Source organism: Tachysurus fulvidraco, chromosome 6, assembly GCF_022655615.1.
Source record: "Tachysurus fulvidraco isolate hzauxx_2018 chromosome 6, HZAU_PFXX_2.0, whole genome shotgun sequence".
In the NCBI taxonomy this organism is placed as follows: Eukaryota; Metazoa; Chordata; class Actinopteri; order Siluriformes; family Bagridae; genus Tachysurus; species Tachysurus fulvidraco.
In genome coordinates, this window is record NC_062523.1 from 9471183 (window position 1) to 9484332 (window position 13150).

At 37.8% G+C, this 13150-nt stretch overlaps 1 protein-coding gene across 9 annotated transcripts in view; it reads left to right on the plus strand.

Moving 5' to 3' along the window:
• The window catches only part of pcbp3 (poly(rC) binding protein 3), a 76415-nt gene that overhangs the window by 19203 nt on the left and 44062 nt on the right, over window positions 1-13150 (plus strand). For all 9 annotated transcript variants that reach the window (XM_047815379.1, XM_047815380.1, XM_047815384.1 and 6 more), the window contains exons 2-4: window positions 9475-9553; window positions 9641-9751; window positions 11322-11453. The gene's annotated coding sequence lies outside the window, so the exon portion shown is untranslated. The remainder of the gene's footprint in view (window positions 1-9474; window positions 9554-9640; window positions 9752-11321; window positions 11454-13150) is intronic.

Here is a 13150-nt window from a genome sequence, read left to right on the forward strand (position 1 = left end):
AAATAAATAAATAAATAAATAAATAAATAAATAAATAACTTATAATAATTAATAATTTAATGCTTAGGTAGACATATATAATTTTTACAAAAGAACGTATTTGTCATACAAACATGAGTTTGCCCGTGCTATTTTTACCTTGAACATGCGATAAGCCCCACCTCCATTCACTGTCATGCTCAAGCACAGTTTGTGGCTCTCTCCAGGAAGAGATATTACGGCAGCCAAACCGTTCAGAGTCATTAAGACGGCTGCAAATTCCAGAAACAAACTGTCAGTACTGGTAAATATTTTGACTGCCAATCCTTGCCTGAAGACCCCAAGAGTATAACTGCTGATTCGTTTTCATCATGCTAGTAATCGCACACGATATCTCAGGTGTAAACAAATCACTCCTGTCACTTTGCCATTCCGTGGACCTCGGCACTGTAGAAAGGATTGAGTCTTTCTATTTATCCTCCATCCAAAACCTTTATCTTTCCTCCATGAAAACAAACATGTAAGGTGTATAAAAAATGACAAGTAGATAATACTTTAACTGGAGAACTACTGTATATATGGACAATAGTTGTTACTGTAGTTCATTGGCTCGGTAGAAATGGATAAAATAACAGCCTTCTGATTTGAAGCACAAATTTTAAAGCTCTGCCATTTATTATTAATACTCACAATATAAATAGTTTAGGTCCTATTAATGTTTCACGGCTGCAAGGCAAATGATTTGAGTGATTCTAGTGCTTCTAAACCTGACGACAGCGCCTTGGGTCTAACGTGCTGCTGGTAATAATTATAAATAAATATGCAGAATATTATATACATGTTTGCATTTACCAACTGTATGTACAGTCTTTGGTTGGCACCTTGTCTGTGGTGTCTGCCACAAGTCCCCTGGAATATTATCAACTAAAAAAAAAACCGAGAGATTTATGAAGGGATGAGCGTTTATAGCTGCTCTCCAATAAGAGATAACAGGAGATGTTCTCCAACATTGAACAGAACTACAAGCGGATAAACGGTACACCTCATATTTGTGCTCTTTTCTCACATGAACAATCTGCAGTAATTAAATACTATTAGCATCAGTTTATAGATGTGCATAATGTGTAGGCAAGTATACTGCTGTAAAAAAGCTTCTCGTTGCATTTTCCAATGATTTTCCTTTTCACAAGGAGAAACGTACAGGGCCAGAGCACAGCATCAGCATATTAAGCATACTGGAGTTGAGAAGATGGTGAAAGGTGCAGTATTGTAGGACAGGACTGTAGTGTTAGTTTCGCCTCAATTCCTACAACCTCCAGATGCTTCTATCAATCGAACCGTATTCGGTTAGAGACGCTAGGGACTTTAACTGAAGAATCCAGAAATATTTAACCTAAACATTTTTCTGTATTGAGAAAAAAAAAAAAAGGTTTACGAGTTTAATTCTGCTTCTAATTGACATCAAGTACTTCGAAGTGCACTTTCGGTGATCTTAAAATCTGTATAGCTCATCCTTTAAGATACCAGACCTCAGCACAGCTAAAGTAAGACATTTCTCTCATCCTAAAGTGTTTATTGTCAGTGTAATGGTTGTTGAGTTTCCCTTATTATAGTTAGATTACTGAAACTGCCCTTGGATTTGGATTCGAAACAAATTGCATGTAAACTCTTTTGTCCTCAGGACAGATAAACGACACAACGATTCTTATACTGTAGATAGATAGCTAAAATATTTTTTGGTTTCCTCTGAGAGCAGAGGTGGTTAGTCAGGTGGTGGTTGACCTGGACTGTGTTGAATAAGTCTCACTGTTTAACATTTTTGATAGACAAGATTTGATGTCAGGGGTGAATTTTGTCTGTAGGCTTTAAAAAAATGATCAGTTTGTTTTGCTGTTTTGATGGACTGCTCTTACGTAACCTAAAATTAAGAGCGGGTATACTTGTCTTCCATAATTGAATGAATTGGCAATATAATATGTAATATAATGATTACATATATTCTTCATGGTGCATCTGAAGGAACACTGACTGTCATTTACAGTTACACATTATAACTTCTGACAAGTTAGTGAACGTGTTAAGCTTTTTTTATTAAGATACCGCCAAAGAAAACTTCTCCCGTAGCGGGGGTGTTTCGCAATTCAGAAGCCACTGTTTTCTATGGGTCAAGTCTAAGGCAGTAAAATTGACAATGCTCTGTTGGTGGGATTACATACTCTCTTACTTGTCAAGCACAGTGACAGCAGCTAGTCATGAGCATCTGTGAACCAGTACCCTAGTTCCTCAGTACCTCTCCTCAGCACCATGGTATATTGTGTATGTACTGTATTTAGATAACCTGCCTGGTGTGGTAAGTTCTCACAGACCATTCCACTGCTGCGCTCCCACCACTGGCTTCCGGTAGCTGCACACATCAGATTCAAAACACTGCTGCTTGCCTACAAAGCCAAATGGACTCTGTTTTACCTCAAATATCTTGTCACTCCTCACACTGCACCTCGCACCCTCAGAGCTTCCAGCACTATCTCTCAGGGTAAGAGCTAGGCATACGGAAAAACTCTTTTCTGTTCTGGCACCGAGGTGGTGAAATGAACTTGCCCAAGCTGTCCAAACAGAGTCACTGGCTGTCTTCAAACGACGAGTGAGGGCCTACTTCTTCCTGAAACACTTAAACTAGCACTTACTTTTCCTGTTTGTTTTATGTGTATATTTAAAAAAAAAATATGTTTAGTTTGATGGTATCGTAAGTCTGTAACATAGTGACCTAAAGGTTAGAGAGTTTGACTCCTAACCCTAAGGTTGTGGGTTCGAGTCTCGGGCTGGCAATACCACGACTGAGGTGCCCTTAAGCAAGGCACCAAACCCCCCAACTGCTCCCCGGGCGCCGCAGCATAAATGGCTGCCCACTGCTCCGGGTGTGTATTCATGGTGTGTGTGTTCACTGCTGTGTGTGCACTTTGGATGGGTTAAATGCAGAGAACAAATTCACTTTGCTTTGGATAAGGGAGTTTGCCATATGTTGGAATTTATTTGGATATATTTTGTATTATGAAAATGTCCATCTCAAAATGTTTTTAAAGCTGAAGAAAAATTCTTCATTGTTTAGTTTGTACTGTACTCTCTCTCTCTCTCTCTCTCTCTCTAATATGCATTGATGCACACAACATCATAGCTTCGGTGCTCCATTTGGACATAAATAAAAGCACTTTAGTCTCCTCCTCGCTTAATACAAATTGTTTTATGGTAAGTGAAATACAGATCCTATATCTAGAACCTCCATCTCACTGTCTCTTCATGACCTGGCTATCTGATCAGGGTTCAGGTCAGACTCTTAAGGCCAGAGAAACCTAGCGAGAAGTTTTAGCTTTTATATATCATTAAACATTTATAAGAGGAAACATATGTGCCGAGTCTCCTTCTGCTGAACTTCACACTCTGCCGGAAAGATCTTTACTAGTTTGTCTCACTCGTGCAGCCTCATGTCAAATGAGACATCATATCTGTGGCTCGCTGTACACATTGTTTTTTTGTGTTTGTCAGTTTGAGAACTGACAAACACACACCGTGTGTTTGCTCGAAACATTTCATCAGAGGATTTTGGGAGAAATGGGGGGATGTGGTAGCCTAGTGTTTAAGGTGTTAGACTACCAATTAATAGGTTGCTGGCTCGACTCTCCGATTCACAAAGCTTTCACTGCTGGGTCCCTTATAATGGCCCTTAACCCTAAATTGCTCAGTTGTAAAATAAATAAACAAGATAAAACTATACTATAAGTCGCTCTGGATGAGGATGCCGGCTAAATGCTGTTAATGGAATGCAGTATTCCGTTTTGAATTGATTTGTATTGTCATTAAGGAGTGTGTTCTACAGATTTGATGGATGTATACTGTCACTCTCACACTGATTTCTTAATGTCTGCACTTGACAATGCGGACTGTCTCGATGTTTTTGCATATCACTTATGACAAACATCAAATGTCTCTGTGACAACTGGCAATACAGATTTACAAGCACGTACTAGTTCTGGTTGTTGGTGCTCTGTATAGATTTGTGGTTTTCTGTCTAGAACACAGACACCTACGGTGTATCGTGCCCAGGGTTTTTATAAGGCCATAGGAGAGCACACTAAACGTGGGCTGTGTATTGTATTTCAATTAAACAGAGAAATAAATGGAAGAAAAACACCACAAAATTCATGAAAATAATTAATAAAAAAATCGATACGAGTCTTTCTAGGACCCATGATGTACGTATAGAGTGGCTTTAAAGAATACAGGATTTAGCACGTTCACTTCCTTCTGATACGTTCATACTGCTGCTTTTACAGCCACAAACATCAAGCAAACAAAGGAACTTGAAATCAAACGACTGACCCGGTGCACCGATACAAGCAGCTCTGTGATATTGTCTCCATTTGCAGGCAGAGGATGGTTTCAGCACAGCAGCTTTGGTGTTTGTGTATGAACTCAACCCTCAGAAAATGTTGTCTGAAAGGAGCTTTTTTTTGTTTTGTTTTGTTTTTATTCATTTGCAGCCAGCTTTAGGACTGGCACTTTGTATAAGAAAGGATCGTGTTTGTAGTCCATCTAATCTCTTCCAAAACAAACGTACAAACGGAATTAGTGTAATGGTTCTTATGCTGCTCCATAGTACATACGGATGAATGAATTTGGCTGAAAAGACAGAGCTACAGATCTTCAGTGGTTATTAAATCATCATAAGCTTGATATGGTGGTCATACAGAGTAGGTTTTCTGCCTCTGAGCCTCAGGGTTTAGTTCTGAACCTGAAATCGAGTTATCGTCAGAGTTTGGTGTTTCCTTCCATCTCCCAAATAAACCCCAAAAAAACATACTGGTATTTGGATTAGCTAGAAGTTGTTAATGAGTGTGCGAGTGTGTGTGCATGGATTTGCATCCTGTCCATTGTTTATTCACATCTTGCTCCCAGTGTTTCTGCGGCCAGCTCTACCCTGGCCAGGATAAAACACTTATGGAAGATAAGCTATAGATATGATTTATTGGGTCTTGCATGAATGGAACAGTAAATACCGCTCAGCTATTTGATTTGGATTTAGATAGCATTTGAGGTGTCCACTCTTGTTGCCATGTGCCATGCCTCTGACACTTTTTGTTGGCTGCATTGTAAAGGACCAGTGTTGCCAGGTTGAACTCTAATCCACTTTAGATATATATTTTTAAACTGGAATTAAAGATGATTTTTGTCTGACCTTGGCAGATATGTCTTAAGGTCAAATACAGTCCGATTTTCGACTAAGTGTGTGTTATGATTTGGTTTTTGAACCTAATTTATAGGAAAGGCAGACATGGTGGATAGCCTGATTTTCATTATATTGTCATATTTTTTTTTATAATATCTATTATTTCATGTAAGAAAGACTTAGAAAGTAAGAATGTTATTGTATGGTCTAAACCGACGTGCTTTCTCCGTGCACCTGACAATAAAACTCTTGAATCTTGAAAAGCTGAATTAGACATGCAAGTATATTAAAATATACTGAAGTGACGTGACATACGGCTAAGTACGGTGACCCATACTCAGAATTTGTTCTCTGCATTTAACCTATCCAAATTGCACACACACAGCAGTGAACACACACACACACACCGTGAACACACACCGGGGGCAGTGGGCGGCCATTTAACCTGCGGCGCTCGGGGAGCAGTTGGAGCACCTCGAGGGCACCTCAGTCATGGTATTGCCAGACCGAGACTCAAACCCACAACCTTAGGGTTAGGAGTCAAACTCTCTAACCTTTAGGCCATGACTTCCCCATATATACATATATTTTCCCCATTTATTTATTTATTTTTTTGAAAACCACAGTACCAAATAAATGCATAGATTCTTAACTTGCTAATATTCACTGCAGGAAACCCACTCGATCTATTCATGAGCATGTTATTATAGCAGTTATGCAGGATCATTGGTCCCCAGAGTTCAGGATACTGTCTGATTTCTGGAGTTACTCTATAGTTTTTGCCAATAGAGGGCAGTCTGTCCTCATTTTACAGCCAACTGCAGTATTTCAAATGAACTACATTCCTGTGCTTATCCCTGGACTCTTCTTCACAACATCTCTGTCTTTGCTGTGCTCTGTATACCGTAAAGATTTATAATCATACTATTCTGTGCCACCTAGAAGATCTGTGATTTGTGATTTGTACCAAGTCTGGTTCCTCATGTTGGCTTGGTGAGATTTTTCTTGCCAATGTGCTTATGGATTTCTGTAAATATCTTGTTAAAAGTGTTATACAAACAAAATTCTACTGGATTAATATAAGTGACAAAGTGAAAGTGATGTGACATACGACGACCCATATTTAGAATTTGTTCTCTGCATTTAACCCATCCAAAGCACACACACACAGCAGTGAACACACACACACACACATCGTGAACACACACCCGGGGCAGTGGGCAGCCATTTATGCTGCCGCGCCCGGAGAGCAGTTGGGGGGCTCGGTGCCTTGTTCAAGGACACCTCAGTCGTGGCCGGTCCGAGACTCGAACCCACAACCTTAGGGTTAGGAGTCAAACTTTCTAACCATTAGGCCACGACTTCCTTAATATACTTATGTAATTAGATGTGGGGAAAGTCTTTCAAAAATGTTCTGCAAATTACCACAAACTTGGCTCAATATATATATATATATATATATATATATATATATATATATATATATATATATATATATATATATATATATATATATATATGTGTGTCTTTACAGAATTCTACAACAATTCTATAAAACCTACAGTATTTACATGTATATGTACATGTAAAGAAGCTCTTGTCCACAATGCTCTATAGCATTTGGAAAACCTACCCTTATACTAATAAAAGCAGGTTAGAGTTATAAACATGCCATAAAGCAAAAATTTATGTTTATTAGTATTATAGTGTAGAATTATTATTCCCATAATTACTCAGTTAAGAGGTAAAATGTAAGTGTTCAGACTTTGTTTAAAGACAGACAGAAAGTAAATCAACTCTCCAGAGGTTCAGACTGCTATCTACAGTACATGCAAGAACAGAGACGGCTCTTGGTGCATGTCTGCCTTGTATTTTGATGGATGGTGGGTCAAGCTGAACCATGTTAGATGCGGAAGTGATACAGAGAAGAGTGTGATGGATGAATTTTATTACTACTCTTTTTTTCTACACAAGCATCAATGTTTTCAATCTGACACAGGCAGCTATAGGATACCCATAGAGTGAACTATGCAATAAGAGCCTTGGATAGGTGGAAAACAAGCGGCGAGACTGCAGTCTGGTCCGGTTCCTGAGGTCTGATGTCTCACACAGGACTTGCCAGGAAGAAATATGAATCAATTGATTAAACACTGTTTGCTCTGTCATCGGAAAATCTTACTATAGTATTTACTGCATCCATTATTTTGATTCCATTTTGCATATTTCTATTTATTTCTTCAAAAAAAATTAAGAACCAGATTTACACCTAATATTTTCTAGATGTAGACGATATCTAAATTTAGCTCACTGTATGAAATTTTCTGTTTAAAAATAGCAGGATTACATGGCAGTGTGCTGTCAGAGGCAGGACTGAGGTGTCATTTGTCACACAGCTGATAGTGTTCACTCATTACTGCTGTCTGACTGAATCTTACTCTTTTCTATATTTTATGGAACCATCCTTTTTGTTAGGACAAGCATTTTTCAGGTTTTCAAGACTTCGATACCTGATCTAAGAGCAGACTACGGTGCTCCATGAATTCTTTCAATAGACACTGCAGTGTTCAAGTTCAAGTTCAAGTTCAAGTCAGCTTTATTGTCATTCCGCTACATTTTGAGACATGCAGTGGAACGAGATGTCGTGTCTCAAAGGTCAACGGTGCAACATACATACAGACATAAAACATAAAACAACAACGATGCAGGGGCAGGTACGGACTATGCCATCAGTACAAACAATACACTCTATGTTTTTGACAGATACATAGGACGGAGCAAGGACAGACTATACAGCTAGTACAAACTATACAAACTATGCAATAGCATACTGATTTCTACAATACTGACTTTACAATAACCTACTGGCTCTGTGTGTGAGTGTGTGTTTCCTATAGATAAATAAAATAAAATAAATATAAATATGTTGTGACATTTAAGTAATTTAAACAGAAATAAGAACAAGGAAAAATGCTTGTCCTAACAAATAAAAACCTGAAAAATGAATAAGAATCTGAAAAATGCTTGCCCTAACAAAAAGGATGGTTCCATAAAATATAGAAAAGAGTAAGATTCAGTCAGACAGCAGTAATGAGTGAACACTATCAGCATATCATTCTTCGATTGTTGAGACATTATAAGAAATGTATTTTTTTTTTTTTATCTGGGATGTTGTAGCCTAGCGGTTAAGGCGTTGGACCAATCAGAAGGTTGTGAGTTCAGATCTCAGTTCCACCAAGCTGCTACTGCTGAACCTTTAACCCTTAAGGCCCATAACCCTCCAGCATTTAGTCTTTTTTATCTAGCCTGCTCTACTGAGGAGGAGGAGGGGGATGAGGAGGAGTCATTGGGTTGTTCGTCCATCTTATTGTGATATTTTAAGAATGAGCCCTTGAATGTTTGTACTGTAGGAATTATATGGAATTATCACTGTAACAAGCAAGGTCAAATATCTGGAATACGTTTTGTTTTCTTTAATCATTCATCATTTATATATATTTTAAGGTTATTTCTGTCATTCCTATGAATAACAAGAAGGACGATCCTTGTTGGTTGTAGTATTTTTTCCCCCTCAACCTAATTTTAATCTATTGCATCTGTAGTTTAAGTGCCATTACACTGATTTTAAAAGTTCTCTTATAATGAAAGTCTAATGGAAAGTTACTGACATCTATCATTAAACTTGATTTAAATCTGTATAATGCATCCTTTTGGAGGTACAGTAAGACTACATTTTTAGTGGAAACAGTTTCTGATTAATTTGTGGGAAACGCTTTGAGGAAATGTATAAACCTTTAAGTGTATTGTTGTAGTGTTCGGTTGATTAGTAAGACTCGTAGTGTCATTCTCATCTGAATACATTTACTGATAAAGCATGAAAGTTTTTTGCTTTTTAAGACATTTCTTTTTACTATTTTTTTTCCCTTCCATCACACAGGAAAATGTGTCAAAGTAATTGTCTACTGTATATTATACAAAGAGTTATACAGCTCAAATTCTAACATCAAATATGAATGAAGTATAATGAAACAAATGGATCTTTGGTGCATAATTCTGTTCAGTATTATATTTGCTGATGGTTTAAATAAAAATCTCCGCTGACACCTAAACAGTCAGTTAACAAAGCACTTGCGTTTGTGTTATACTTCCTGATTGATAATGATTACGATCCATATACAATACAAAAACTTTATTTTTGAATATAAACACGAGTTTTATATTTACAATTGCAATAATGTACTTGTTGACATTGTTTTTTTTTTTTTTTTAATTTACAGAACTTCCTATTGAGAAGAAGGAAAAGAAGGAATCCATTGTTTATATGTACAAATCCCTTTAAAAGAAAACAAGGCTTAGGTACTATGTCAATTCTATCAGTTATAAACACTGTAAACAAATTCTTTCTTCTGTTCACACTTATACCATCTCTTTTTTTCCCCACAGGTAGAACTGTACTGAACAGACTGATTTCTCCTCAGGCTTCTGGAAGTGTGACAGCACCTGGTCACATGACCTGGAAGAGAAAAGCCAGAAGACCTTTTGGATCGCTCTCTGGTTAGACTGTAATTTATATTTATTTATTTATTTGTTTGACTCATGGGGCTGTGTTTCTGTGTTTGTGTGTGTGTGTTTGTGTGTGTCTGTGTTTCTGTGTGAGTGTGTGTGTGTGGAGGGTGTGTGTTTGTGTGGGGGGCGGTGGAGGCTGTGTTTGTGTGTGTGCCTGTGCATATGTGTGTGTGTGTGTGGGGTGTGTGGAGGGTGTGTTTGTGTGTGTGTGTGTGGGGGGGGGGGGTGAAGGGTGTGTTTGTGTGTGGGGGGTGGAGGGTGTGTGTGTGTGTGTGTGTGTGTGTGTGCGTGTGTGTGTGGGGGTGTTGTAGTGCTTTTTGTCAAATACAGTATATGTTTAATATGTTTAATATTCATTCACACCGAAACCACAAAATGCACAGATGTGTCCTTTGTCCTTTATTCGTTTCTCCTTTTAGTGGCCTTTAAAGACATTTAGTGTGAAAAGGGATGAAAAGGTAAAAAAATCAACCTTGTTTGCATATAAATGTGTCAGTGAAGCAGACTGACAAATATCAGGGTAGGGTTTTTTTCACTCTATAGGAAAAATTAGCATTAAATATATCAGGAAATAAAATTGAAATTCATTTCATTCATCTTTGGATCTTAAAACCTAAATGTATATAAAAAAAAAGTAAAATAATTGGTCATGCTGAAATGAATAAAACATTATGCATTAAACGAAATAAGTAAGTAAATAAATAAACTTGCATGCATTCTACATGGGTACATTGTCATGCTGTTTTAGACTTCTTAATAAACTTCATACAGTTTAATAAACTTCATACACTGCATACAAAACTGTGGTGTATTACTTTGGATGATGCAATAAAATGGTTGTTTTTCATAAGGACACTTTAACCCTTGTATGTTGTTTGTATTTTTGTTGCTCAGCCGGTGTTCATGGGTTCATCCCAATTACAAGCAATATAAACATCATATATGGTTCATATTTGCCCTTTAGCTTTATTATATCACATTTTTAATTAAAGTGCTACTTGTTTTTTGTTGTTTTTTAATAAAATGTAAAAAAAAAAAAAGAAAATCAAATTTAATCAAATTACGAGTGGAAAAAAATCAACAAATTTACAAGGAAGCAAAGTTTTTCAAAACTACTGATGTTTATGAATATGGGTCCCACAGACCCGAACAACATACGAGGGTTAAACTAAAGAAGAATACTGACGCACTAATGCATCGTGTATATAAGAAATGTGGAGTGTCAATTCCCTCAGTTCTGTTTTTGTATTCTTTTTCAACATGATGGTCTTCCTAATTAATTAGAGAGATACTGTAAGCTTGTGCAAATACCTTTTTTTCTACATCTGTGGAGATGTTCCTAATGAGGCAAGCCATCTAAGCGTATGATAAGCGCATCGGCATCCATATGGTTCCTGTGTGTGTTCACGCATGCTGTTGGGTCATGAAGTCCCTTTGGCTGCAGTGAGGCCCTGGCATGGCTAGTTTGCTGCGTATGGTGGCCGAGCATAACTGAAAAGCTAGGACTGATCTACAGTATGCGTCACTGCTAGTGAGATTTGTATGATTTTATTTGCAGAATGGGCCGGTTGTCAACCTGGAAAGAAGTCTAAAGGCTGATGCGCTGATCCACACTGCGACACAGCTGTGCTCTCTGTCGGCCCGATCGGACCATTTATGACCTGACAGCCCCGACCCTGCACTTACTCTGGTGAGATTTATTTTTTTTTATTCCGCTTCCTGTTTCTGTTCTTCCTGCTGCTCTTTTTTGTCTCAGAGCCCTGCATGATGCTCTGCTAATCTGGCATCATGCCTGAGGTTCACCATCTGCTGGGATCTGTAATGTTTTCATGCTGGAGTTCCTCACTCCTCATCCTGCAGGCCATAGAACTACACAATTGATGTGTGTATTTTGTAGAAAGATTGGTTATCGAAGTCTCAAACTAAGGAACTGTAGGAATATTTTTAAATAGATTTAACCAATCCTGGCACATATACTTTAATATTAGCTTTCATTTGCACAGTAAAAGAGAGACAGATTAAGTTCAGCCTCATTTTTTTAAACAATAAGCTACACTGAACAATATTGTGGCCGCGTGTCTTTGCAAAGTTTTATTAATGACCTGATTGTCGTCTCCGTCCATCACCCAAGACTTTGACTATCTAAAAAGTAATGTATGACATGACTAAGAATATAGTGAGAAAATCTGCAGTGCTGCTAATAACAGATCTGGTGTCAGTCCAGATCCATGGGTCCAGTCTTATCCTGTGTTGGTGCAGGTTTTGGAATCACACCTGTGTATAATATTGGACTTTTGTGCTATTGTTCACTATGATCCAAGAGTAACATCCTGGCAGATTGTCTGCTTTTCCTACTGAAAACAAAACACATTATGATATAAAATACAATCATTAGGGTGCATAACACTGATGTAGCCAGCAGGCGGGGTGAGAAATTGTGTGAATCATCACATCATTTGTACAGTTACACTGATAAATATGATGTTCTCACACATTCTGAGTGGATGCCAGACAGGAGCAGTGCTGATATTCAGACTTTTCATTTGAATTATTTAAGGCTTGATCTACAGCCATTCGAACATACTGGATTAATTCTGTAAGCCAAGGGAACCTTCTGTGGGCAAAGTGAAAAATATAATTTCAAAAGGCAGTTTTTATAAAAAAAACATAAAATAATATGCTAGGGCTAATGAGGAAATGACATCTCCATTGGCTGTTACCTTGATACCATATGTACTAGAGTGTTGAAAGCTAAACTGCTGTCCTGTTTCGCAGCATCGTTGCTGGAAGCCGGTGAAATGTTATAACGTAATCTGGAATATTTTAGACAGAGAGACAGACAGATAGATAGACAGACAGATAGAGATAGATAGATAGATAGATAGATAGATAGATAGATAGATAGATAGATAGATAGATAGATAGATAGATAGATAGATAGATAGATAGATAGATAGATAGATAGACACACAGATAGATAGACAGACAGATAGACAGACAGATAGATAGACAAACAGATAGAGATAGATAGATAGATAGATAGATAGATAGATAGATAGATAGATAGATAGATAGATAGATAGATAGATAGATAGATAGATAGATAGATGGATGGATGGATGGATGGATGGATGGATGCACATTTGAAACTACCATAACACATTTAATGTAGGGTGCAAAGATTAACTTTCCCCAGTCTCCCAGTCCCCCAAGATTTCCTTTCTCTCCCCATGCTGATGCTGCAGCACATTACTTCCCCATCACCATGCGGCGTCTGTCACCTCTGAGGGAACTCTCAAGGGAGCTGTTGTCCTTTGTCATTGTGAGTGCCTTCGCCACATTGGCAGCTTTCACTGAAGGGTAATCCAGACATAAACTGCAGAATGG